Below are 27,963 nucleotides of genomic sequence, written 5' to 3'. Positions count from 1 at the left end.
GCGGGGTTGAGTGGAGCCCACACAACGGTCCAGATCCAGGGGTCAATAAGGTGTAAGGTACTTAGAGGCACCACATCAGGAAGCATGCCTAATGTGTAGGTAAAGTGTGACAGTGTGATCATCCTTACCACCTGCACCCTGCCCTACATAGAAAATCCCAGAAGGGACAATTTATCAAAGTAAATCTCCATCTGAGTGATCAGGGGCATCAGGTTGTCCATGACCATCCCAGCTAGACCTCTATTGGCTAAGATCCCCAAGTATTTGAGCCGTGAGGGTTTCCAGCTAAAGGGTTATCCGTGGATTGCCGCTTTCATGGTGCCCGCCGATGGTGGGAGGGCCTCACTTTTCTCCCAGTTCACCTTATATCTGCACAGGGACACAAAGTCATTAATGACTTCCAGTAAAGCTAGTAGAGAGAGTTGGAGAACAACGAGGGTGTGCAGGATGTCGTTGGCATATAGGTACACTTTGGAAAGGCATCCCCCGATTGGCACGCTCGCTATAAGTGGCGAGTGGCGGCAGAGGCGAGTGGCGGCAGAGGCCAGGGAGGGACAGGAGGGGGAGAGCAGGCACCTCTGCTGGGTACCCCTCTGGATCTGGAAGGTATCCGAGAGGAAACATCCACTGTTGACCTGGGCCACGGGACAGTGAATATATGACGTTACAATGCATAGCATTACAACGCATACTTTTACAACATGGATTTTGCAACACAACTACCATTACAATACATGTTTTTACAACGCAAGCCATTCATGTTCATAGAGATACATTGAAACTGCAAGCCAAGCATGTTCATAAGGATACATTGAAACTGCCATTACAATGCATACCATTACTATGTATACTAATACAGCGCATACCATTACAACACATATTAATTCTGCTAACTTAAAGTATAAGTAATATTACTGAAAAACTATTTGACAAAATATTTAATAATTGAAAAATTATTTTACCTCAAAGAATTTAAAAAATTTGTTTGTATATATAGAAATTGTCTTGAATAAACACCATATTTTACACAAAAACACTCTACACTCGGCAGCAAAAGCAGCATCCACATACAAGCAGAAGAAACAAGTGTCCTTCCACTATTTCCACTACAGCAGCAAGACCATTATCTACTCAAAATGGCTGCCATTCCGAAATGGAACGTATAAACCAATATTTCACACAAAACATAATAAATATACATTTTGTCAGGTTATGAATCACTCGGAAAAATCATTTCTGGAACATATTTCTTTTGCAATTTCCTTTTCCTCTCACAAATGTATAAATTAAGCTGACCACCATATTGTGCTCAATGATGCACTGACCTTCCCTGGTAACAACTCCCATCTACAATAAGAGGAGAACACTGCCAGCTTGGACTTCAAACACTGCCATCTACTGACAGGAGTAAGTGTAAGTTAAAAACAAAACACATTTAGATAGAAAACAATTAATTGACAAACCTAAAAATATTTTTTCCTTTTTAATATATTCACATAACTTGAAAAATATCCAGCAATACAATACCCAGATTCTGTCAAAAATAAGTTTATGTTTAAAATAATTCTGATTTAACTTTAAGTGAAAGAAAACCAAAGTCAAAAATTTAATTTTCATTTTTAAAACATTCACAGACTTTGACCATAGACATACAGCAAACAAAATTGAAAGACATTTCAGAGGAAATTCATCTGTAAGTACACTGTAAAGTGTTTGTATTACAAAGAAAATTATAGGTCCAGTGTTAAATAAATAAATTAACTCTTATCGCCCCTTGTCCCTTATAAATGTGGATGTCAAGATCTACGCTAAAATTATAGCTGACCGCTTAAAGCCACTGTTACCCTATGTGGCTCTGCCGGATCAGTCGGGCTTTATACCGGGGCGCTCCACTACACATAATTTGAGAACTGTCTTCTCCGCGCTGCACCATCTCCACCCTGACACACAGGCTGCGGCGGTGTTCCTGGATGCGACTAAAGCCTTTGACTCTCTGGAATGGTCCTTCCTTTTCACCATTTTAACAAGAATGGGCTTCAGCCCCCTCTTCATAAACCTAATTCGATTATTATACACCGCCCCCAGAGCTAGACTGCTAGAATGGTATGATCTCTGAGTCTTTTCCGATCTCCAGGGGAACCAGGCAAGGATGTCCACTATCCCCCCTCCTATTTGCCATCGCTATGGAGCCGCTAGCGGCTCGGATTCGCCAACACCACATGGCGAGGGGAATTGCCTTTAGTTCACGTAGCCTCCTAATCTCGTTGTATGCGGATGATATAACCCTGTATATAAACAAGCCAACTGAAAACCTAAACCCATTACTCCGTGAGTTTGTTAAGTTTGGCGGCCTTTCCGGAGTTTCCATAAACTGGTCTAAATTAGTCATATTCCTGCTCACTGACAACACCGCAGAGGTACACTCAGATTACCCACTCCGATGGGAAGCGGATGAAGTAAAATACCTGGGGGTCTGGGTGAGCAGGAACATGCAGGAGATCTGGAACCTAAACTTTGGCTGGGCGGTTGTGTGGCTGGAAGGCAAGGTGGCGATCTGGTCCAAACTTCCTTTCTCCCTGGCGGGCAGGATCACACTGGCGAAAATGATTGTCTTGCCCAAATTCCTTTATCTTTTTGCTAATATAACGATTCCCTTGACACAACACTTTTTCACACGCTTGCGCTCCAGCCTGCTTGCGCTTGCTTGGGCGAAAGGCCAGGCCAGGGTTTCTTGGGCGCTGTTGACGCTTCCACTGCGACAGGGGGGGCTAGGCGCACCTGACATGCATTTATATGCGCTTTGTGCGCAGGCCCAATACTTGCACTTCTGGATCTACCCCACACCTTACCAACCGCATGTCGCGGTGGAGACGCACATGGTCTCTCCACTCCCACTCAATGTAGCACTCTATTACAAAGCGCCGAGGCCTACACAAGATGTGAACACGGCAGACATGCTTCGCTGGTCCTGGAGGGAACTACTGAAGCGCTCCTCTCTTCCCTTGCTGTATGCACCTGCGATGCCACTCAGACACAACCCCATGATCCCCTGCTTAGAATCCAATAGTGGTGATGTCTCCCTCGCTGGTGCCGTCCTGCGCACATTCTCAGACGTATACCCGGACGGCAGATTCCTGGAGATACCCCCGGAGACACCTGAGAGCCCTTTGACATTTACTGATAAATTCACGTACCACAAACTGAAGGCTGCGTGCAGGGCGCTAGGAGACTGTTTTCCGGAGGAACCACCGCAGCTGGCTGCTCTACAGACTATACTGGCCAGGGCGACCATACCGCTGGCCCGGCGGGGGAAATCTGCCCGCCATCCATGCCTGATTGACCCCCAGCCATATTAGTATGGCTGGGGGGTCCACGGCAGACGGAATTACCATCCGCAGATTTTCCACTGGTCGACTTGTGGACCGGGCAGAAAAGGGTCACTATATGGTAGCGGTATCTGCAAGACACCGACCTCCATATTATGATGCATTGGGGGATTTACTGTTCTGTGGTGGCATTGCTGCCATGGACAGGCATGCAGTGACTGGTGTTGGGGGCCTGTTGCGGGCCCCCAGGGTGTCCCCTCACTGTCATGCACTATGTGGCAGGGATCACGTGGTGCCTGCCATGTAGTGCATGGCAATGATGTGCGCACTCCTATTGCATTGCGGGCCGGTCTGCAGCCAGCTGATCAACCCACACTGTAATAAGCCCAGGATGGCCCGCCAGTTTGGCGGGCGCATCATAATATGCATTGCGTGACCACCGTAACTTTGGAGGTCAGTCCCTGGCTCCGTTGTGATCCACCCGCCATCGTAATGGACCTCATAATCTGATATTAACATTCCTCCTGAACTAACTGTTATTAATGAAACCTTTCTTTTGTATGACAACAAAAACCCTCAGAAAAGAATACTAATCTTTAGCACACCCTGTAACCTTGTAAAATTGGAGATTAGAGATATTTGGATGATGGATGGAACATTTAAATCGACACCCTATTCAATAACCCAAATATTCACTATTCACGTCTACAGTAATAACACTCTACTTCCCTTAGTGTAAAGTTTACTTCCTGAGGAGTAAACCTCAACTTACACTGAATTTTTAACACTGCTAAAATCTAAAACACAAATAAAAGTTCTAGAAAAGTGTTAATTGATTTCGAATTATCAATTATTTACACCATACCCAAAATGTTTCCTGATACCCAAATTCAAGGATTTCTTTTCATTTTTCACAAGTGTATTGGAGAAAATATTTTAAAACATCCTTAGTTGAGGATTACATATCAGACAGTGAACTGCAAATTGAGTTAAAAAAAAACTAACTGCCCATTCTGCTTTGTTCCTCCTGACTGTGTGGGTGACTACTATACATCAATCACTGAATCTGGCTATTTTACTACAAATTAAGAGAAATTGGGCACCCTATTAAATTACTTTGAGGACAAATGGATTGACCCTCTAAGCAGGTCGAAGCCAACATTTCCTGTAAAGTGGTGGAACTGTTACAGGACCTTCTTAGATTGAGAAGCAAAGACCAATAATGCAATAGAGGGATGGCACAACTCATTCAATAAATCAATCGGAAAACCTCACCCAAACTTTTATCATTTCTTTGAGCTTTTGAAGAAGGAGCAAAGTTTCCAAGAAATGAGAATAGCGCAACCATTGACTGGTAGTCTGAGCCCACGAATTTCCAAAAGAAATGTCGGAGAGACCCTTGGCACAAATTCAACAGTATTAATTAATGGTGGCTTCAGACTACCTAGACAATATTGCACACATACTACATGTCTAACGAACACTAACACCTATTCCATCTTACTTGCCTGTTTTGTAATTATTTTTTTATATGAAATTGGAATTTTTTAAAACAATTTTCCAAAAACAAAAGCCAGGTTTCCTACCTTCAGTTGTCTTTCTTCTTCAATCCTTGCTCTTTTGTAAAACTCCAAAGTTCATCAAGAGTCTGCAGCTCACCAAATATCCAAAGTCTCAAATACATTATCCACTATTGAATCCAAAGCCCATGCAAAACTATTAAAAGAGACACAGATTGGTATAGCCCTTTTTTTACAGTAACCACACTGCTGCAAAATATACAGGTAAACTAAAAAAATTCTAAGAAATGAAATAATTTTGGCAAAAAAATGCAACAAGAAATCCATCATTGCAATCCTCTTTCTATCAATTTTCTGTCAAAAGAGTGACGACATCAAAAATCTAAACTTTAACATCTAAAAAAAATCCAAGATTAAGATAAAAACCATTTGAAAAAATTCCAAATTGTTTAAAACATCCATTGGTCCATCCATGCCATCTGTGTTCTCCAAACATCCTCGTGCTTAAACATCCACAAATACGCTATTCTTTCTTTTTTTAACACGATGTACCTAAAAGTTAATAACAAATAATGCTCTCTTTACCATTCATTATAAACTTTATTCGACAGTCGCGAAAAGCGATGCTGTGCGCGCTACGAATTTCGTTTTAATAATTAAATTGTGTACTTACCTGCAATTATCCATATGCCAGTTTTTAGGTCCCTCCACCCTGCCCCTCCCCCTCCCCGCCTCCCTGCCCCACCGTAACTCCCTCCACGGCCTGCGGCTGCAGTTAAGTCATAAAAGTATACATAAAATCCACAGTTTTCCAATATAAAATCCATTAAGAGATACAATAAATATTAAGAAAGGATTAAACTACTATAGACTGTTGCTGAATACCATTTTTCACAATTCCATAAAATCCTAAAAAAAAAAACTCATCAGTTTTCATACAGTCCATTGGTTTAAAATAAACGTTAATAATTATTTCCACATACTTTGTTTTTTTTAAACCCAAATGTAAAAAATACAATCAACCTGACATGGGCCTACAACCGCTACCTGTAAAGGAATGAAAATGTTGTTTAAACATTCAAAACATATTTCAAAATACTAACATCTATATAACTACCTCCCTCCTCTCTCCTTAAGTATGCCACCCGCAATCTCTATTTAATGAATTAAATGTGTCTTACCTGACCGCAGCTCTTCCTTGCTAACAATCTTGACCTCAATGCTCCACCGATTGTAGAAACAAACGCACAAGCAGCTATGTCATCTGTAAAAGTAAAATGAAAAAAAGGATAATTTCACCTATGCACTTCAATGGAAAAAAGAGGAAAAATCTAAAAGACATGTATAATAAAATGTTAAGTTATTCCTTTGAAAATGTTTTTTTTTTTTAATACTATATAATTTAACATGTTTATAATAATTTTATAACAATTTCTAATTCACTGTTATATATTTTTTAAATTAAAAAATATTTATATTAAATACTTTTATACATCTATTTATTTCATTTAAAATAAATGTATTAATACATGAGTTTTATTATTGAATTTACTGTTTTTTAATAAAATTATAAAAGTGTACATATAACCATTTTCCCCTTTGTTTCAATATTCTATTAATTTATAATATATCAACTATTAATAATCAATAATGTTTTAAAACTACTTCACACCACCACAAAAAATCTATTTCCGTATCATCCCAAACCAGATTGTAAACTCATATTTTTTTATTTTAATTATAACAAATATTTTTTAATTGTCAATATTATATTATTAAAATACTAAACGAGTCGCACCTTGAAGATGAATTGATCCTCAGGTCAAACCTTTTCATAATGGCAAAAAAGGTATCCCCATGCAATACGGTCGAATGCCTTTCTGGCGTCTAAGGAGAGGGAGACCGCATCCTCTGGTAGGTACTTAGTGGCCTAAAGGGTGTGAGCCAGAGCACGGAGTGAGTCCCTGGAGGATCGGCCGGGACAAAGTCAACCTGTGTGAGGTGAATGAGGAAGGGAATAACCTTGGTCAGGCATGCTGCCAGTATGCTGGCGAGGATTTTAATATTGCCATTCAAGAGGGATTAAGGGTAGTAACTGACGCATGGCACAGTGTTTGGGCAGGACCACGATCACTGCCCTATTGGAGAGGGATCCAAGAGAGGCCGTCCGCTCTGCCTCCTGGAAGGCTGCATAGAGGGTATCACCTCCTCCATAGACCACTTCAAGAATTCCGTAGGGAAGCCATCATCCCCAGGGGTCTTGTGGCAGGGTAACTTGGAGATGGCTGCCATGATCGCGTCCCTGCTGATCTCCAAACGCCGACTGTTCCATGCTCTTGTCCGTTAAGAATGGGAGGCCGACCCCTTCAAGAGACGTGGCCACCGGTTGCCCATTTTATAGAATGACGCAAACTCATTCATGTTGGCTTGAGGTCGAGTGAGGATCTCCCTGTTAGCTGATTGAATAGCAGGAATGATCACTGCAAGCACCTGTTGTGGCAGTTGGGCTGCCAGCAGGCGGCCCACCTTCTCTCCCTCTTTATAATGCCTCCCCTTCAGACGTTGGAGAGTGTATTCAACTTTGGAGGTAAAGAGGCTGTTAAGACACCTGCTCTAAGTGACAATGTTTGGGTATGGAGAGATGGAAGGAGTAGAGGCGGGTGAGGGAAGGGATCTAACCCTCCAGCTCAGTCTGGCAGAGAGAGGCCTGTTTGTTGGCCACTGCGGCGTCCCGCATCAGTTGTCCATGTATAGTTGCCTTTGCAGCCACCCTAAGCACCCTGTGGGAGTCTACTGGGTTTGTATTGTCTGCCAGATATGCAGAACCATGGGCTTTTAGTTGGGACTTGCCCTGGGTAGAGCTATATCTTTGTACATTCAGGCACCATGGTTTGCGGTCTGGGGATCCCAGGCCCACGTCGACGGATAGAAGAACCGGAGAGTGGTCAGACAGAGTGGCCTCCAAGATGCGAGAGTCCCTGACAAATGTCACAGCTGAATGAGAGATGAGGAAGTAATCTACCCTGGATTGCATGCCATAAACCAAGGATAGGAGGGTGCACTCCCTGTCTGTTATATGGCGGAGGCACCAGTGGTCAACAAAGTCAGTTACATTTTTCCTGGCTCAAGAAATCAGGGTGCAGAGCTGTCCTGGCTGTACTTGGTGCTGAAGCAGGAGCCGCAGGAGGGTTGGGTTTACTGTTTACACAGTGCTGGTGGTAAATAGGGTGCAAAACTTGACAAATATGCCACTGCTGATGTCGGATGAAGGTTTTGCAGAGGTCCCTCGAGGTGCAGCATCAAGTAAAGGGGCTGATTGCAGGACTGGTAACTAACACGTCTTGGCAGCAGTAAGCTCAGTAGAAAGTTATTTTGGCACCTGGAGATCGGGAGAACAAAGTAGCTGACTTAAACTTCATAGAAGTCAAGACTACTTTCGCAAAATGCACTGGGCATTCTACTTCTGGGTGATCCCTCGGAGGGTCTGAGGCCCAGCTACTCTTTGGTTCAGGTCGTTGTTTTTACCTGCAGTGTGTATGGGGCTAGTGCCACTAGTCCAGGGAAGCTTAGCGTTGCCTTTGGCTCTCAAAGGTGTCTCTCTGTCTGGGGGAACTGAGCTTTTGTACACAACAAGTCACAGTTATGCAGTTCCAGGAAGGTTTCCACAGGCGCAGAGTATCATGGCTTTGTTTTGTGCAGCTCCTGTTGTCTCAGACTTGGGTCTTTTCTTGTGTCCTTTGTTGCAAGTCACATCAGAACTAAACTTCTGGTGTGAGGGGTACACCTTAAATCCTAGATTTAGGGCTGCTAGAGGTGTGGGTGCAAGTAGCGAATGGGCTACTAGCCCCAGCGGCTAATCCACCCCTGATGTGACCACATCCAGACCTGTAGGTCACCTTTTCTACCCAGAATCCTCTATTCAACCACTTTTAAAAATAGCAGAAGTATTCCATAGCTCTACAGACCAGGTAGCCCACCCTAATGGTCTGGCTAGCCTTCTGGGTGTACACTGCTTGAATGCTTAATTTTCACACCTGCCTGGGTGCAAATGTGCCTGGGGCAGGGGTAGGGCTGTTTCTTCTTTTGGGAAGCATCCTGTTTGAATATCGCAAGCAGAGCAGCCTTTCAAGCTCATTGGCTTGATGTGCCGCTTCCCTAACCATCCTGTCAGGAAGGGAGGTGGGACCTTTTTCCTGTCCAGGCCATTGTTTCTGACTCCTGGGAGAGTTCACACATCTTGGGATGAGGTCACATTTGCTTCCTGGCGGCAGCAGCTGCAGGCTGGCAGCCACAGCACAGGATAGGCTGGGGCAACCTCTATGGTAGCCACCTGGGTGAATGCCCCATTATCCTCCACTTGAGATTCATGTAAGGGCTGATGGGGCACTTGTTTGATACCAAACATCGCATATTTTGGGGGTGCAATAATGGAGCTGCCAACCTCGGGTCACGCGGGTGACAGCTGATGCTATCTTAGGAACCTTCTATCACGTATAGTAGCCTTTAATGGTAAAGGCTCTATAGGGGCATATAAGCTTACACTTCCATGTACATACCTTTAATATAATGCACCCTGCCACCTGGGCTTAGGAGACTTTCCTTAGAGGTGGCTGGCATATATTAAAAATAGTGCATTGACTGACTTTGCTCTACATGGTGAGGGCAAAGTCAAGTTTGAGCTGTTTACACTGCTCTTGCAGTCTGCAATTGAAGGCCTGCTGTCAATGGTTTACTTGGGTCACTCAGGGTGGCATAAACAGTGCTTCATGCCTTGGTTACCCCTTAAAAAGGTATGCTTTGGGTACCACTGGTACCATATACTAGGAGAATAAAAGGGGGTTAAAGTCCTTACCAATTGGGATTTCCAATTCACACATATCAATTTTAGGGAGAGAGCACTGGCACTGGGGCCTTGGCAGCAGGCTCCAGTGCACTTTCAGAGTCTTAACCATCAGTATTGGAGCAAAAGGTGGGGGGTGACCATACACAAAATGGCACTTCCCTACAGTTTAGATACTCAATAAGTCATCATATGTGCACTCTGTCACTCATCTTTCCTCTCATGCATTAATTCATCCACCCACTGACTTATTCTTGTACTTAACCTCCTACATACTCAGAATAAGGCTCTCACAAACTCAACAATATATTCAAGTAAATTAAAAGAATACAAATAGAAAAAAAAGAAAACCTGCTGCAGTCTAAACATGGTATGCATATGACTGAAAAAATCAAACTAAGTATAGCAGTGGGTGTACATAGTCTACATATATTTTAAAGTTCCAGCATGGCCACCACATTTAGAAACAACATATTAACCATCTTGGAATGGTAACACAGTGATGCTCTATGGATAAAAGTTTTCCATAGTAGTTTAGAGAATGTGGCGTTTTCTTTCAGGTAAATGCCCAACCTTTATGTCGCTCTGGAATTTACGCCATTATAGCACTGCAACCAACGCAGCAGAAGCTTTCACATGGCAGTGTTTTCTTCACATCGGTTCACACGCTGACACCTGCACTGCGAGCTGTTCTTTTTATTTTTTAAGTGCCTCAATATGATTTCATTATAGCGGACTGCCCGTTTTTACCTTCTTGACGAGGTTGCTGTGAGGAAGTGGCATTTTGTGCACAGCATCTGCCAGTTGGATTATACAGCACTGCGTTTTTTGTTCTTTTTCTCAGTTGCAGGCTCTCAAGTTTTTGCCATCTTTTTTCATACGTGAACCTTCTGAACATTGTTATACCATTTATTCAGTATTAACACCAGCATCGTTTATTTTGTTTATAAAGTGATGTTACTTTGAACTTTTCTGTGGTAAATAGGACCATATTACCTAATGTAACGTATTTGCTGGTATTTTTGAGGGACGCAGGACAACACATCTGTTTGACTGATGCATACTCCCCAGTTTTATAGTGTTTTTAACACTGCTTTCCAGAATCAGATGTCCTTTGACTCAGCTAATCGTTTTCCTTACTCGGCATATTTGAGATGTAAATGGGTAGAATTAAAGGGTCTCTCTGTACTACATCCAAGACGTAGCGCTCCCTCATTAAAAATTTAAAACTTTTTTCAGAACTCTCCAAATTGGAGGATTCTGGCTTGCTAATCACAGAAAATAATACTACAATGGATTCTGAAGCAGCACTACCAGGAATGCCCTTGAATCCTTTCACAAGATCCTTCAACTTTAAAATAATATCGTTAGGAAGAACTCACCGGAATTCTGTCTATCGCCAGTGCTTCTTAAGTTCACTTGCACTTAACTGTGCTTGTTGTTTTCTTTCTTTGTTTTTTCAGCCTGTGGTCAGGAATCATCAGAAGCACCGAAAGTTTACAGGGGAAGTGACGCTGGTAGGAGTCTGTAACTAGAGCGTCAGACCGAGAGGAATCGCAGTGGAAGAATTCCAGAAGTCACCGTGTAGGAATCCAGCCAACGAAAGGAATTCAACGTCGGAAGGGATCGAGACCCGATGCGGCGCAGAAGAAGAATCAAGGAGGCCTTCTAGATCCAGGGAGGAGATACGGGGGAGTGCACAGCCTCTCAAAGATAGACGAGACCAAGCGCGACTGCAAGGACGCAGACAGCTTAAATACCATCTGCCGCTCGCGTGATCAAAGCACGGTTTTAACGTGTTTACAGTTGACAGGTGAAAAACATGCAGGCGGCCGCAAGAAACAAGTCATATGGAAATGCGAGCGGTACCAAGTCCAAAATAAAATGTTAATTCAAACGCTTGCACCAAATTATTACATCTATACAAATGCCATTTAAAACAAAACGGAATTTAGAACTTTTCTATATTATAGACACATTTATAGATTTAAATACTGTTCTTGTTCCATCATACACCCCAAATCTAGCTTGAAACTCTGGCGTGGACCAAGACTTGGGTGCCCATGACACTAGCCCCAAGGCTTTCTTAAATATGAGACCTAACTTGCGCTCCGTGGGAGCCAGATACGGTTTATTTCACCTGTGCTTATTTAAGGTTACTTATAACAACAAAACAACATCCTACGAAGATCCTTTATGTCTACAAAGCTTCATTAATTCTCATAGCACGTCGCATATGGACTCCTCAAGACCCTCTCCTTTTCATGTTCCCTGAGTTGTTTAAGGCATGAACCTTAGGATTTTTTGCTTCTGTAATTACTAGTTTCATGATGGTATTCTCAGTTATGGGTTGTTAGCTTTTCTCTATTGATATTTGAGTTGTTTATTACTTACATTATCTTGACTCAATTATCATATCCTTTCAATATTGTTTGTCTGTTTAATGTATAATTTGTTGGCTAATATGTTTTTTCTCTTCGCTTTTTGCAGTCCTTTCCAATGCTCTTTTATATCTTTGCAACAAATTGGACTTCTGTATTATAGAGTTAGATTATTTCATTGGTGGATTTTTTATAGTTACTTTATGTTGTTCTTATTATCCCATTTTAACATCTCATGTTACTTAAGTTAATTTCATGGAACATTAGGGGCCTAAACTCTCCTATCAAAAAGCAAAGAGTTTTATCGCACCTAGCTAGGTTAAATGCTGATATTGTTTTCTTACAGGAAACCCACCTTTCTGATACTGAATCTTTGAAATTGAAAAGGGGCTGGGTTTGTGAGGCTCACTTCTCCCCAGGTGATGGTAAACGAAATGGTGTGGTGATATTATGCCGGAAATCTTTACCACTTACGCTGTTAACACAAGAATCAGACGATGAAGGGAGATGGATCTATGTTAAACTCTCATTAAAAAGGGTACCAGTCTCTCTTCTTAATGTTTATGCACCTTCAGGCAGAGATGCTTCTTTTTGGGCCGTTATGGCGAAGCAAATCTCTCATTGCATTGAGGACAATTTTATTATGGCTGGAGACTGCAACCGAGTGTTTGACCCCTTTCTAGATAGGAATTCCAAAGTGTCCTTTGTGCCCAGCAAGACGCATAAATCTTTCACTCACACTAAACATCAACATAAATTGCTCGATGCATGGCGCCTTTGTAACCCAACTACTAGAGAATATTCCTTCTATTCTTCAACCCATCATACCCAATCAAGAATTGACTATGTTTTTGTATCCCATAATATCTCACAGTCCCTTACATATGCAGAAATTGGGCCCATTATTTTATCGGACCATGCCCCGGAGACCATTGGTTTTGATATACTTCCTAGAAATAATGCTCCCAGAAAATGGCATTTTAACAATGCACTCCTTTTACATTCCAAATATACTACAGCTTTTACTTCCTTCTCCATGGAATATTTTGAAAGAAATAACACAGACTCTTTATCTCCCGCAACCATCTGGGACGCCTTTAAGGCGCCGGCAAGAGATTTCATGTTACAATACGTTTCAAAGAAACGAAAAGATGCACGCAAAATCAATAACGACCTCCTTCAAGACATTAAGGCACTAGAACATTCATATTACATATCACACTCATAATGTTTAAAGGCCCTCATCAATGCCAAATTGAAATGTAACGAGAAATCAACATGAGACGCCTCCCTTTATTTATTGAAATCCAGTGCAAAGTTCTACGGAGGTAAAAATAAAGCTGGGAAGATTTTAGCTAATTACTTAAAGATTCGCCAAAACAAACAAAATATTGAATCTATCTTTGACGAATACTCGGTTTTAAAATTCAAGGATGCTGAAATTCTAAATGAATTTTCTCTTTTTTATAAATCTTTATACTTATCAGAAACTCACCCAACAGATCACCTATTATCACAATTCTTTTCAAACATTCAAAAGCCCCATCAGGTTCCCTTGGATCTATCACCCTTCCAAAATCTCAAGAAGATAAAGCTCCTGGCCCAGATGGCTTCACTGTCGAATTTTACGTCCACTTTTCCAAGCTTTTAATACCTAGGTTACATTCACTTATCAATTTCTTTTGTGCCTCAAAAAATTCTTCTGGCTCCTTCTCTGAGGCCCATATTTGTCTCATTCCTAAAGAAGGTAAATACTCTAAATACTGTAAAAATTACAGGCCTATCTCGCTGATTAATATTGATTATAAAAAAAATTCCAAAGCTTTAGCCATCCGCCTTGACTCTTACTTGCCTAACTTACTAGGAAGGGAACAGACTGGCTTTGATAAAGGATGAGTCATTACAGATAATACGCAACTCTTTTTTGATATCCTCTCCAAATCTTCCCATCTTGATTACCCTTTAGCGGGAAACATCCTTTACCACGCGGATTTTACTCCGCAAGGCTTTACCAAAAGTTCCATTACAACGCAAGTCGTAACCACGACTTGCGCTGGAGGGCGCTAGAGGATTAAGAATAGTATATTTACTATTCTAACACCTTCCCTAGTGTCCACGGGGACTGGTGTTAGAATAGTAAATTATACTATTCTCAATCCGCGCCCCCAACGCAAGTCGTGGTAACCACTTGCGTTGTAAGGGACGCGTTGTTAAAGCACGCGTTGTGACAGTATGCGTCGTACCGTCATACATCCCCCTTTAGCGGCAATTGCACTGGATGCCGAAAAGGCTTTCGATAGAGTTGAGTGGAAATATTTGTTTTATACTCTTGATTGGTTTGGATTTGGTTCCAAGTTTATAAATGTAATATCTCTCCTCTACTCAAATCCCCGCGCTGCAGTTTGCGCAAATGGCTTAATTTCCTCATTTTTTCACTTAGGAAGGGGGTGCGCCAAGGCTGCCCACTCTCTCCTTTCCTTTTTAACTTGGCCTTAGAGCCATTCCTATACAAATTGCGTCAAATCCCAAGTATTTATGGATTTCAAACACCGAATATTCACATCAAACTTTCAGCTTATGCTGATGATTTTCAGCTCTTTTTATCTAAACCAGAAGAATCAATCCCGGCTTTTTTGGCTGAGGTGGAATCTTTTTCATTTATGTCCGGATATAAGTTAAATAATGATAAGAGCGAAATCCTACCACTAGCAAAACATACTTTTAGTTCACATTTTCGAGCTTCTCGCTTTAAATGAAGTCCGAATCATATTAGTTTCAGTTTCAAAGAACTTTATTCGGTTAAAAACAAATAACCATAAAAGTAACAAACATACAGACAAATTACAATAATTACAACTCATAATTTTTAGTTCAGAGAGGGAGATCAAATAGACAGTTATCCAGTGAGGTAAAATTTAAACCATTTCAGTTATCATTTGTTTTCGTGATTTAAAAACACTCTTTAAAAAATTTAGAACCACAGTTACAGTTAAAACCGTATCCATTCTCTGTACTTCTAAAAAAGCTGGGCGGCATCTGGTTAAATTCATTTCTTTTAAAAAAGGGACGATAATTTTTCTACGAGGGGCACCATAAAATCTGCAGAAAAAGAGGATATGGATATCTGATTGATTTGACATACCATCACATGGACAAGTGGGCAACATACGGTTCCATGAGTTCATGCTAGGGAAGGACACCAATCTAAAAAACATACAAAATCTAAAACGAGTTAAAAGAAAGCGATCATAGTTTGACATGGGCAAGGATAAATATGGCTGTACAGAGTTAGTCTCACAAAGAATAGAAAGGTGGGAATGTACTGAATGTTTCAGGGTTTCAGCTCTCTTCCTCTTAGCCTCAAGATGGTCCAGGCAGAGGGTTTTTAGTGTCTTCCTAGGAATGCTACCCATTGAAGATGGATCCAAATAGTAAGAGTAGCATCCAATCTCAGACAGGAAACACTTTACATATCCCAACCATTCCACTCTGTCCACGTGATCCAAACTGAGGATGTCCTGTAACAGGGCCCGATTCATAACGCATTCATTTGTAGTCCATACCCTGTGCCACAATAGGATAGGTTGAATTTTGATAATGTCTGTTATGTAAGGTTGGCCAAGTTCTATGTGACAGTTAAATGTTGCTGCACACTGTGGGACTGCAAGGACTTCCCTCAAAAATGTATTTTCCACCACCTGGATTGGATCAACCTTTGCGTACCCCCACAAGCCTGAGCCATAGATAGCCACAGATATACATGTTGCTCTATATATAGTCAGCATTTCTTTTATCGGCTTCATGCCCAGTTTTCTAACAAAATTCTTTAAAGCCATGATCGTTTTCATAAATAAAAGGGTTCTAGCCTTAATTGCGCTTGTCCAAAAACCTGACTCATGGAATAAAATACCCAGATAAGAAAAGGTTGGGGTATTATCTAACGGCACATTGTTTAAAAACATCTGTTTCATGGGTTTACCTGATTTTGGACCACAGTTCATTGTAAAAGTTTTGCTACAGTTTACTCGTAAGTCTAGATTCAGCATAAAATTCTCGAAACCAACTACTAGTTTTTGCAGAGCCCGAGGAGTGCGTGCCATGAGTACGGCATCATCTGCATACATGAGTGCAGGGATTGCCCTCCTCCCCACCCGGGGCATATCTCCGCACTCATGCAGCAGGTGATGCTCAAGCCCGTTGATGTAAAGAAGAAATAAAAAAGGTGCTAGTACGCAACCTTGCCGCACTCCCCGGCCCACGCTGAATTGTCTGGAGCATTCGCCCCCCCTACCGTAGCGAACAGAAGCTGTGGCTCCACTATAAAGATCCCTCAAAAAACAGATTATGGTGTTGTCCACACCCAATCCTTTCATTATTGCCCACAATTTAGTGTGTGATACGCAGTCGAACGCAGATGAAAGATCTACAAAAGTAAAATACAAGCGTTCCGACTTTATCCTTATATATTTATGCTGCAGTAACATTAAATTTAGGCCTTGCTCGATTGTGCCAATCCCTTTTTGAAAACCAAATTGCAAATCACTCATAATTTCATTTTCCTCTGCCCAGCTTTGGAGTCTTGCCAACACTATACGTCCCAGAATTTTTATTGATGAATCAAGAAGGGAGATTGGCCTATAACAGGCACAGCTGTTTCTATCCCCCTTCTTGTAAATTGGGACGATAACGGAGTTAAACCAGGATTCTTTTAGGCCCCTAGATAGAGCCGCATTAAAAAGTTGAACCAACATTGGGCCCCAGATTTCAGTGTTTACTTTAAATAGGTCCGCAGGGATCCCGTCGGGCCCGGCTGCCTTGCCACCTTTAGTTGCTCTCAAGGCAAGCAATACCTCTTCGAGTGTCACAACCAAATTAGAGCTTGGATATAAATCCGGACTAATGTGGGAGCCTCCGCTATGGGTATCATCCTGTGCTTTATAGAGATCGGAGAAATGATCTACCCAATTATCCTCATTTATTGCGATCTCAATTCGCGCCGTATGGGTTTCATAAGGGAAAGGGGTGTTAATTACCTTCCAAAATACAGCGGGATTTTTTGTTTTTGAGGCCTCGCAGAGTGAGTCTAATGCCTCCTTATTTAGCAGAGATTTCCTTAGTTTCAGGGCCTGATTATAAACGGACCTGCATGCTCTTATTTCACCTATATCCCTGGGACTTCTGTGTACTGCCTGTTTTAGATTTTTCAACGCCCTAGTACATGCGTTATTAAACCAGCTTTTAGATCCTTTGCCTCTACGTTTCGCCTCCACCCTTAGGCTACTTTTTATGCTTGTAGCTATTATACAAAAGTGCTCAATTATTTGGTCGTTGTTAGAGTTATCACCCAAGCAAATCATAAAACTATTAGAGCACGCCTCCCAGAGTTCCTTAAAGAAGGTTGCGGGGATTACTTTGCTCCAATTAAGTGTATACCCATTTTGTCTCCCAAGGACAACATCAACCGCTGCCCCTAGAGGTGGCGCGGCCGTAGATGGGTCTGGGAACAAAACTGCTACCTTAAGGCATTGGGGAAGATGGTCACTTATGGGCAGTTTAATATTTGTAACCCCCACCACTCTATGATTAAGATTACTGGAGGAAATAATAAAGTCTATAGTTGACTCCAAGCCTCTACCAACGAAGGTCGGGGCAAAGGGTGTAGGTTTTAGGGCTAATTCATTAGCAAACCCTAAATCGAGCATGAATAATAATTCATTAAGCAAGTCCCCCATCAGAGTGTGATCGAAGTGGGTCAAATGCGTGTCTCTCTCTGTCATCAGGCCACAAAGGCCCTGACTCCCTTTGGTACAGAGTGAACAATTAAAATCCCCCCCCCATAAAATTACCAATTCTTTGTCATTTTTATCAACCTCAAACTGAACTTCTTCCTTAAGTTGCTTCATTGCAACCACAATTTCTTCCCTCGGGACATTATTATAAAAGTTAATAATCATCACCTTTGCTCCTTTAAAGTTTCTTAAAATTATGAGCTGAAAATAATTGGATTGTAAATGGCAATGAGCTTGTTTAATTTTAAGTTGGTTTGAGACAAACGTAGTCAAACCGCCCTTAGCCCTTCCAAAGTGGCCTCCCACAGCTGGAGTAAAGAAGGTTCTATAGCCATTTACATGGATTGGGTCCTGAGTCCATGTTTCTTGCAGGGCCACTATATCCTGACCGCTTATTACCGACTCCCAGGCTGGGTTAGTAATTTTTTGCTTCAGCCCTGCTACATTCCAGAACAGCAGTGTACAGAGGTCGCTCTTCGCCTGTATCGGATCTTTTCCTGTCTTTTCCCCACTCCCACTATTATCACCTACGGTGGATTGCATCTGGTCCAGGGTATCAGTATCACAGGATGCCATTCTATCGGAAGAGATGGACTCATATATTGTGGTCAATTCTTGAGGTAACTCAATAGGGACCTCAGTACTATTAGGGGGAACCCCACCCTCAGTTGGAACTTGACGAACTGGTGGAAGGGGGTTTTTCCCAACCTCATTTTCTCGGGGTAACTGAGCTTGCTGTCAATCCACCCCTTCCAGGCCAGAAAAAATCTGGAAGCGATTTTGAATTGGTAGGTTGTACATATGTGGGAGCAATCCTCTATTATTCCATAATCTACCTCGAGTGAGGTTGGGCTCCAAATATGGTAGATATTGATTCCTGGAGGGAGGGTAATGACAGGCTTGATGCTAAAATCTGGGATAGGAGTCCTCCGGCCTCTGGGTATAAGTAGAGGGATCTTGGGCAATTAAAAGAGCAGAACTACCCGACATTGGTGGAACCCCCCTTGGACCAACCTTGTCCCAAGATCTTACATTTCCAAACCCCTGATGTTGATGGACTGGCTTCTTAAATAGCTGCCTGTCCCTGCCCCAGTTATTAAAGCTTTTTGACGGTGCATATGGATAGAAATAAAATAAAAGGTGCGTGGAGATGGAAGTGCTGTTATCAGCATTAAACCAATCCCCGATATGCCTCACGGCCCTATAATCCTTGAAGTTGATGATTTTAACGTCACCATTTCTATCCTTTGGCCTAGTGCCTACCCAATTGGCACGCCTTACACTTATGATTTCACCATTTATAGATGCAGGTAACGGTCTGTTATCTCGGAGCCAGAAGGTGACCTTGTTCCGTAATGCTCCGTGATCTTCCCATTTACCTGCAGGCAGTTCTGGGACCCCTGCCATTACGATGACATAAGGGGCCGAATCTGGGGTTAAGTCTACAGTACGACTCGTTTTTTCAGGAACAATGGCCAGGACATTCCCATTTCTCAAGTTAGCTGTTGATAGATGCTTACTACCATCTTGGTTTTGGGTTCCCCCTAATTTGGATGTTTGCCCCTTCATTACAGGAGCCATCAATTGGGGTATAGCCAATTGTGTGGTAGGAGTTAATAACGTAATTGCGGGGCTATCTGGTCTTATCCCCTCTTGCCCAGGTTTCTTTTTTTTGCACAGGTGCTGATGTTATAGGTGCAAATGATGGAGGGGGAACTGTTACTTTAGGTTTTACAGGAGGGTTCGTTGTTACTGTGTTGTTCATCTTAACTATTTCTAGCCCCTTTACCAGATCAAGTATAAGCAGAGAATTTTGTTCGACCTTCTTCTCTATTTTATCTAGCTGTGTACACATTGTAAAGGTCTTATCAAGAAGTGGTTGCATCACACCCCTAATAAGTTCTACAATCTTGACCACCATGGCCTCCTCATTTACAAAAATTTGACCAAATTGTGACTGTGATGAATGAACTACCCCTTTGCTTATTTTCTGTGCTCGAGTACCCAGTGGCTCACCCCCCCTTTTTTTACTGTTTCTCATAGTAAGTGGAGAAGTAGGGGACCCAGGAGACGGTTCAATATAGAGTTTTGGGGTGCCCGATAATCTGACACTATCATTCCCTGTAGGTAAGTCCACTAAGGGTGAGCTAGTTGGTGTACTAGACAAAAGGTTTTCGCATATCACAACGCGGTCAGCAGGAAGGCTGTCAATATTATCTATAATCCCTGAATTTGACAGATCAATAAGTAACACAGAATCTCTAGGGCACTTGGGCAAAGTAGCATCCCCTATTCCCCCTAAGTTAGAAGATCTCATTTCTGAGAATAATGGTAAAGTTCCACACTCACTCCCCTCTCCTTGTGTAATTTTATGGGTTGTCTTCCTTTGCTTCCCCCTTCGTCTCACTCGGGCTTTCTTAAATTTTCTAGGGGATTCTCTTATTACGGGGACATGTGTTTCTAAAGAAACCGCTGTGCCTGATCCTATGGGGGCTAGAGCATGTGAGTCCTCATCATGCTGACCCGCATGGACCATGGCAGTTACAGTAGTAACTTTGCCAGCAGGGGCAGGATGTTCCTTTTCCAAGGGTGTGTCAGAGATAGTGACTGGGAGCTCCGGTGTAATAGTAATTGTGGGCGAATGTTCCAATCCCAGGGACACCCTTCTGTTGCTATTGATTAGCGCTACCTTCTTGATTAAAAAATTGTCCATGGTTACCAATTTGGAGGACATAATGGAAGATGGTTCCTGGCAAAAAGGGGAACAAACGTGGCTTACAGAAGAATGTTTTCTCACTCACACGCTTTGTAGATAGAAGGCAAGGGTCAATGATGAAGAGATTTAGGCCCCGACCCGGCTCCTCGGTCCCCGGAGGGCCACAGAGGGCCCGCCCTTTGCCCGGGCTTCGCTCCGCGCTTTGCTCCGCGCGCGTCCCGCTAGCGCGTCTGCGAGTCACTTTAAATAGCAGGAGGGGCGGGAAGAGGACCAGCTGCGGCGAGTTTGGTGAAGCAGCGCCCGCTGGTCCTCGCAGTCCCTTGGTCCTAGGAGATCCCTCGGCGATATCCTTGCTGGTCAGGCAAACCGGCACTTGTCAGCCTCGAGCGGCACCCGCGAAGCGGGGGCCGCAAGGCGTAGGTTTAAAGGCTGCAGAAGGGGCAGAAAGGGCAGAGAGTCCAGAAAGCGTCGTGCAGAGAGCAGCGTCTGCAAAGTTCACACAAAGCGCTCACAGTCCTGCGCTCTTCAAGGTGAGTCAGGAGGGGCGGGAAGAGGACCAGCTGCGGCGAGTTTGGTGAAGCAGCGCCCGCTGGTCCTCGCAGTCCCTTGGTCCTAGGAGATCCCTCGGCGATATCCTTGCTGGTCAGGCAAACCGGCACTTGTCAGCCTCGAGCGGCTCCCGCGAAGCGGGGGCCGCGAGGCGTAGGTTTAAAGGCTGCAGAAGGGGCAGAAAGGGCAGAGAGTCCAGAAAGCGTCGTGCAGAGAGCAGCGTCTGCAAAGTTCACACAAAGCGCTCACAGTCCTGCGCTCTTCAGGGTGAGTCAGGAGGGGCGGGAAGAGGACCAGCTGCGGCGAGTTTGGTGAAGCAGCGCCCGCTGGTCCTCGCAGTCCCTTGGTCCTAGGAGATCCCTCGGCGATATCCTTGCTGGTCAGGCAAACCGGCACTTGTCAGCCTCGAGCGGCTCCCGCGAAGCGGGGGCTGCGAGGCGTAGGTTTAAAGGCTGCAGAAGGGGCAGAAAGGGCAGAGAGTCCAGAAAGTGTCGTGCAGAGAGCAGCGTCGAACACAGCAGATAATGGAGCTCAGTCGACACGCTGCTCTCACTTCAGTCGGCATCTGTCCGAATCATATTAAGTATTTATGTCTGCACTTTACACCCTCAATTTCAGAAACAATCACATTATGCATGAATAAATGTATCCAAAAACTCTCAGAATTGACTTCTAAATGGCATCCCCTTTATTTATCTTGGTGGGGTCGTTTGGACACCATAAAGATGATGTTATCACCCATAGTATTGTATACTATTTCGAATATCCCGATCCCCATCGCTTTTAACCCCTTCAGCGCTAATGACAAGGGTAACTCGTCATGGACTTTCCATTGATTTCAATGGAAAGTCAATGGAACCCCTCGCACACCCCTTAGCAGCCAAGTGGTTAAATTAACTAAAAAAGTAACCTCAAATGTAAGCCTCTGTCTTATGGAATAATAAGAAACCTCGAATGTCTTTGTCAAAACTAACCCGTCCTAAGATAGAAGGTGGAGTAAACTTTCCAGATTTCCAGGTTTATCATAAAGCTTTCTTACTGCTACAGGCTTCCTTGTGGTTGCCTGACCATACAAGTAATTGCCCTCTCTGGACCTCCATTGAACGCCTCTCCATGTTTCCCTATTCAATTTGTGAACAATTATCTTTTTCACGCAAGCCTCAATCCATCTCTACTACTATAGTAAAGCATACGTCCAAACTACTTGAACTATCCTCTCACTCCACTCCTAATTCCAAAGAATCCTTTTTAAATTCAACAATTTGGCACAATAAAGATTTACGAATATGTGACAAACCTTTTTATTGGAAGACTTGGAGAGAAAGGGGTTTGATATGGATCTATCAACTATTTTCAGACTCAGAATTTTTGCCCTTTACAACACTCAAGCAAGAATTCAATTTACCGACTTCCTTTATACATAAATACAACTTACTAAAAAAAAAACATATTGGAAACGTATTTGCATTTTCTTGACGCGACACCCATTTCCAATAACTCAGACCTCTCTTTAAAACTCCATGACCTGTTAATGACCACCCCTAGAGCTTTTACTCTTTACAATCATCTGCATGGCTCTGACGCTGACAGATGGAAAACAAAAACTGAAGAGGCTTGGAAAAGATACTTTGAGATTAGTTGGCCACTCTCTCATTGGAATGGCATTTGGTCTAAATTACACAAAGCCTCTAGAGCAGCAAACACCACACAAACACTATTTTTTGCATATAATAGACTTTTATTCACACCAGCCACTTTAAGCAAACGGTTTTCAATCTCTCCGGATACATGTTGGTCTTGTTCCTCCCCGAATGCCAATTTGTTCCACATATTATATATTTGCCCATTGGTACAAACCTTTTGGAAGCAAGTATGGTCACAAATTAATTTGATTTATGATACTACGTTTCCCTTCTCTTATATTCATATCTTTTTAGGTAGCCTTTCTTCTCTATGGGAGGGGGTTTCACTTAATGTTAAGATTGTTGATTTATTGTTAGCAATTGCTTTTCAACAAATTACTGTCAATTGGAAAGACTTCTAAAAAATTTCATACAAAGCTTTTTGGTACACTGTATGCCACAATCACAGATTGGATAATGCTTTTGTATATCCTCCTCAAATAACTGTAAAACGTACTGATTTATGGTTGCCTGTTACAATGTTTATTGATGATAGTGCTAAGAGATACTCTGTGCCAAAACCGTCTCAACAAGAAGTTCCCAAACCACCCTGATCTCCCTAATAGTTCCGTAAGTTTCTTTTATTACCCTTATATACATATATACTTTATTGTCTACATACCTTTAGTGTTTTACTCTCTGTATTTTAGTCCAATTCCTGTTCTCTGTAACTAACAAGGTAAGAATATGATGTTATACGATTTATAGTGTTTACTATGTATGGTCACTTCATTTTCTTCTCAATAAAACCATTTGAACTTAAATGAGTGGCAAGCAATCAGCATGTTAGCACTGCCGGGCGTGCTGTAGTATAATCTTCAGAAAATGTAAAATAAAAAGTGGAGAAATATAGAAATGAAAGGCAAATTAAACAAGCATTTACAATGCAACGGTTTCGCCTTAGCAAAAGTTAGAGCTATTGGCATTGTAAATGACAACATTTTTATTTATGTGTTGGTTTTGAAAACAGATACATAAATGGCATTGTCATTTACAATGCCAATAGCTTAATCTCTCTCAAATGCCACACACACACACACCCACAGAGAGCCCCCCACACAGAGCCCTCCCCACACACACAAAGAGCCCCCCCCACACACACACACAGAGGCCCCCACACACACACACAGAGCTCCCCCCACACACACACAGAGCCCCCCCCCACACACAGAGCCCCCCACACAGAGCCCCCCCACACAGAGCCTCCCCACACACTCACACAGAGCCCCCACACACTGCGAGCCCCCCACACACTGCGAGCCCCCCCACACACTGCGAGCCCCCCATACAGAGCCCCCCACACACTGCGAGCCACCACACACACTGCGAGCCCTCCCCACACACTGCGAGCCCCCCACACACTGGGAGCCCCCCACACACTGCGAGTCCCCCCACACACTGCGAGTCCCCCCACACACTGCGAGCCCCCCACACACTGCGAGCCCCCCCACACACTGCGAGCCCCACACACACTGCAAGCCCCACACACTGCTGCTGTTTACAAGGAGGGGCCGCATGTAAAGGTCAATTTGGACGCAAGCGGCCTCATGGGCCGTACATTGAGTATCACAGATTTAAAGAATACTCGCAGCAAGTTAGAACGGTAGCCGGGCCCTAAAGCAGCAAACCCATTACTTTCAATTAAAAAACGGGAAGTAATTATCACCGTGACCACTTTGAAATGAAGCAGTTATGCATCTTCAGCAACAAAAACAAAAGACAATGGCACTTAACCAACAACCACCGCGCTTTTAACAATTTCACTTTTCTCACAGACTTTACCTACCTCCACTAGGGATGACGTATTCAATATTTAAAACTAGTTTTCTGTCCTGTCCTGGTTAATTTTGACAGGTCCACTTGGAGGTTTAAAGCTGCAGCAGTTAGGCTACACTTGTACGCCTTAAGTCATGGGGTCCTTCCTGTTTAGCCTAGTGAACTACATAATAGATACTGCTGTACACAGGTGACAGCAATTTAATTCCCTGCCATTGGTCCATTTTCTGTATTGTATTGGTGTATTTGTTGGCCTTACTGAAAAGTTAAATATGGCTGCTCATGTTTAATCAATTGTATCATGTTTTAGGGGTCAAAGCACATACACTGGGAACTTGACAACACTACTTCAGTGTGCAGAGATCAAACACAGCTGCATCATTCAAAGAACGGGGTTGACAATGGAAACAGAAGCACTTTCTCAAGCTTGTTCAAGTAAATACACCATCTGAGCGTCAAAAACAGTGATAGTAGGTGCTTTCTTGCCTTGCGTGAGAGACGAGTGACAATGTTATAACTCACAGAATGTTTACATAACGGATGGGGCCTTAATCCACAGGAAAGTCTTGTGGCCACATTGACTTAGAGTAAGGTTGATAGGCTTAGGAATAGATTTAAATAATCCTAAATTAATCCTCTTTTTTAACCGTGTGGAAAGTGGGGGAGAAAACAAGAGAAAAATAATTTCCACCGCAACACAATTTTAATAAAAATCTAAATATGGTCCTATGTAAATACGGAACTCACTCAGACCAACTCACAAATTAACAGCCTACAACAACAGGCCCATGAAGAGCTACCCAGTGTTGAAGCATATTAACTCCCAATCTGTGACATTGCCTATTTTGCCCCCGTGAAATTATTACATTGCTATGATAGAACAGTTAACAGGGAGACAAAACACGAGGCGCGTGACGCAGGAGGAGTTTAACTGTGCAAATAGCATCTATTTGACAGGTCTCCACCTGCCCAGTCTTAGCTGGACATTCGTGCAGTGCTGAGCATTTTACCCGCTTTGCCACAAACCACTGCTTCAGCGAAATGCGGGTATTTTCCAGGAGCAAAAATCACTGGCTTCATCTCGCAAACAGATGTTGACACCTAGTCTGAACTACAGGGTGTCGGGACATCTCTGCCTCACAAACCGCTTGAGGAATTCCTTAAGAGCTGGCGCTGCTGCCTTGTAATTGACCACGGCTACTCGAGCGTAAAATGGCAGGCACACTCCCCTCGAAACACCCCCTCTCGCCCCATCTCCGGTGGGTACCCCCTCGCGCGCCTCCTGACCGCAGATACCAGGGCAGGTAGGGGGAGAAGGGAAGGTGGGGAAGCTCCGTCGCTCTTCTTACCTTGTTTGGGGTGGAACGAAACTTCCCAACTCCTGCTCACCAGAAGGGAGAAGTGGCAGAACAGCCCAGCCAGCCACTTGCCAGTCTGCATGGTTCCGTTATAAAAGGGTCCCGTGGCCGTGCGTGCAGCCAGCCCCGGCACACTCTACACCCTCCTCCACCTCTCGTCCCGGCTGGAATCCCCCCGCTGCGGGCAGAGCAGCACCCGCTCGCGCTCTGGCTGCCTCCCGCTGCACCGGCTGCCTCGCACAGCTCCTCTGCTGCTGGCGAGCCCTCATGCCCGCCGCTCAGCGCCCACCCCCATGGCCTCAACACTCCCCCTGCGCTGCCTCCCCTATCAGCAGCAACTCCCTCCTTCCGTCCGCGCGCCGCTGCCCTCTGTGACGCCCAGTCCTGCTCGAGGTGAAGAGCGGCTGCTCCACAGATCCCTAGGTAAAGGAGGCCCCTTTCTCTGGGGTAAATTACCCTCTCTGTACCCTGTCACCCGTAAAAGACCCATCTCTAAGCATGCATGACATTGAAAACCGGCGATGCTCTCATATTTTGCTGCTTGTGTTGAGGATAGAATGATACAGTGGCAAGTTAAAAGAAGTCAGGTCCCGGGCCGGCAGCCAATCACAGCGCGGCCCGGGAATGACGTCACGGGGGTGTCCCGGGCCGGCAGCCAGTCGCAGCGCGGCCCGGGACAAAGGGGCTGGGCTTAAAAAAAGCCAGAGAAACGCCCCCGAATCGCGTTTTCCCCAAGAAAGCGCGATTGACAGCCTCTGTCTCCCAATGGCTAGCCTCCATTTATGGAGCTAGCCAATGAGAGACAGAGGCGGGTCATCGATCAGATATAGAACTCAAGAGGTTTTGCTAGCGCATGCGTACTTCGTACGCATTGCCGAGGCAAAACCTAAAAAGGAGAGAATGGAAAACTAAAGGATTGGCCAAGGTGTGCAGACAGAATATCGAGTGTAAAATATCGAGTTGCACAAATAATGAGTCAGAAATATCATGGTTCAGAAATATCGACAGCAGGAATATTGTGGTCAAGAATATCGAATTAACGTAATTAATATCGATTTAAAAAATATAGACGTGTTTAATATCGTTTGCAAAAATATAGATGTTAAAAATATAGAATAATTAATTAGTGCTATGTATTTTAGTGAATGTTTTAAATGTATGTGATGTAGGTTTTTTTGCATAAGAATTATTTGTATTTTTAATATATGTGTTAAATTTTTAGTAGCTATAAAAAAAATCTTTGAATTTTGCGTTTTTAGTTCCGTAGCGGCTTGTGGGTTTATAGGGGAACAGGGTGGGAAGTAATTTAATTATATTAAATTAATTGATTATTTTTTTATTTATTAATATTTCTTTAATTGAGATATTACAGTGTTAAATGTGTAAAGTAATTTATTATTAATTAATCATTAATGTGTTGTTAATTAAAATAATAATTTAATGTATATATATAATTAATTATTGTAATTGTGTAATTACTTTTAAATGTATGTTTTTGTGTTTATAGGTGTTAAGCGTGGGAAGTATTTTATTTATGTTTTATTAATAATTATTTGTTAATTGCTATTACCTAAATTAATTTAAAATTAATTATAGCAATTGTATAATTAATTTTAGGTGTGTGTTGTGGTGTTAATAGGGGTAATGGATGGGAAGTTATTTGTGTTTAATTAATTAATATATAATTGTTATTTACTGTTAATTATTTGATATTTATTTTGGGTAATTGTTTATTTTTTTGTGCGTTGTTTATATTTTTAAAGGGGTAAAGGGTGGGTATTACATGAATTTAAATTACTTTATAATTAGTTGTATACAATAATACCTTTTAATTTAAAAATATGTTTAATTGTGTTTGTTAGACCTGTCAGCCCTTTGGGTGGTCCCTCCGTTTTATTTATTTATTTTTGTCCCCTTTCTGCCTCCCAATTCCTTTAATTTTTATGTCCACTAGACTTTTTGGTGTTGTTCTAGGGGTAGGTGCGTCCTTGTCCCTCTAAATTCCTTTTAGGCCTAGATGTCCCCA

The 27,963-nt window shown here is 42.9% G+C and overlaps 1 long non-coding RNA gene across 1 annotated transcript in view; it reads right to left on the bottom strand.

Moving 5' to 3' along the window:
• Positions 1–4,911: 4,911 nt before the first annotated feature.
• Positions 4,912–27,963, bottom strand: part of LOC144829495 (uncharacterized) — a 191,402-nt gene continuing 168,350 nt past the window's right edge. Inside the window, exons 2-3 of the long non-coding RNA XR_013610684.1 lie at positions 6,028–6,110; positions 4,912–5,042 (exon numbers count right to left, since the gene is read on the bottom strand). This is a non-coding gene — a long non-coding RNA (uncharacterized LOC144829495). The remainder of the gene's footprint in view (positions 5,043–6,027; positions 6,111–27,963) is intronic.

The sequence above is a fragment of the Lissotriton helveticus genome, chromosome 1_1, assembly GCF_964261635.1.
Source record: "Lissotriton helveticus chromosome 1_1, aLisHel1.1, whole genome shotgun sequence".
Taxonomy (NCBI): Eukaryota; Metazoa; Chordata; class Amphibia; order Caudata; family Salamandridae; genus Lissotriton; species Lissotriton helveticus.
Note: the sequence above shows the minus strand (reverse complement) of the source record. Positions and strands in the feature narration are given on the sequence as shown.